The sequence below is a fragment of the Bidens hawaiensis genome, unplaced genomic scaffold, assembly GCF_021521415.1.
Source record: "Bidens hawaiensis isolate Kalapana, Puna unplaced genomic scaffold, B.hawaiensis_p1.1 tig00037369_1, whole genome shotgun sequence".
In the NCBI taxonomy this organism is placed as follows: Eukaryota; Viridiplantae; Streptophyta; class Magnoliopsida; order Asterales; family Asteraceae; genus Bidens; species Bidens hawaiensis.
In genome coordinates, this window is record NW_027505476.1 from 69712 (window position 1) to 71462 (window position 1751).

Consider the following 1751-nt stretch of genomic DNA (forward strand, 5'->3'; position numbering starts at 1 on the left):
CAAGGCCATGGCTAGGTTATGAACATCTATTACACATCCAAATATGCAATAATACAAGACCAAAATGGTTCCCCTTTTTTGCTCAAAACTTTCGGCCAAGCTTAAGCAAACCGAAAGTTTTGGGTTTTGTCCAAACAAACTAAACAATCATCCAAATGACTTGGTTTATCAAGATTACCACATGCATGTAAAGTATAACCTTGAAAAACCATGGGGTAACAAAAACCCCTAAAATTTTCGGCCAAATGGTGAAACCCACCATAAAATCGAAAAATTATGGGTCTAATGAAGCATGCATTCGTATAAGCGGCTCTTGATGCCATTGTTGGGTTTTAACAAGATTATCAATGTGATAAAATCCTTATTTTACCAAAAACGCAGCGGATATAAGTTTTAAATCTTGTTAGTTTTAGTGTATAGAACAAATTCAATACATGAAAAACCCAAACCCGGATCCAAATACGAATTACACACTATCAAACATATGCATGTCACTATAAGTTCATGCATGTTAAACTACCTTTCAAGTAACCAAAGAAGTGTGAAAAGGATGATGATTGAAAGGCAAGAACTTGAATATGGAAGCTCCTCAAGCTAGTATACCCCAAGCTCCAACAAGACACCACTTCTAGCTAGGATTTGAACACTTGATAACCCTTTCTTCCTTGCCTTTCTTCATTGGCCGAAAATCCAAGAGGAAAAGAGAAGAGAGAAACCTTTGTTACTTGTGTATAATTAATTATGTGTTATGAAAGAAGGAAAGAGAAAGACTTGGTTTTATTCAAAAGCATCTTTCTCTCCACCAATGATATCCATTGCATGTCTCCACTACCTCAACTTTAATAATAAAATAATATCAAGTGTAAGAGATTCCTTTACATTATTAATATTATTAATTTTGTTTTATAACATAAATATATATCCATATATATATTTATAAGATATAACAAAACTTATTACATGTTGGGTGACATGCTTAGTAACCATTATTCACATATTGTTATTTAACGAACTTAATTAACAACATGTAATGTTCTCTCATAAAACATAAATCATTCATATGATTTGTTTATTACACAAGTACATTTTTATTTAGAAACCCTTTTCCAAATAACTCAAGTGTCAATATTCATTTACTTATGATCATATCATACATAAACAAATATTCTCGGTGTTTGTCTAGCTTGTTATTGGATATGACCCGACTTGGATCAATACGTACTAGCCACATCAACTCTAATATGTGTCTTGGGCAGATCAATTCCAACATATAGGTTTTCACGACATAAATTTCTTATTCGAACACTCCCGTCGCGGGGATCTAGGTTGATACGACCATTATTTGTATTTTGTGGAGGAATAACGTTTGCGGTCATATTTGTATTTGGTGGGGGATTAGTCTTACTAGTAGTATTAATATATGGTGTAGGATTATCATTGTTGTTGGTAGTAGTATTCTACAACGGGGAAACAGTATTCGTGACCGTGTTATTATTCAGCGGGGTAGTAACAATTGTAGTTGTATTAGTATATAACCGGGGAGTAGTGCTCGTGGCTATATTAGTATACGGTAAATAAATAGTGTTGGTGGCCATATTAGTACTCGGAGGTTTATTGTGTTCATAGTTGCATCAATGCTGGCAGTGACTTCCGCTACTATAATTGGGATCACCGCCTACAATTTCCGAATAATCATGTTAGTCATGTTCGCCTCATATATTATATTTGCTTTCTTTCGGGCCATTATATAA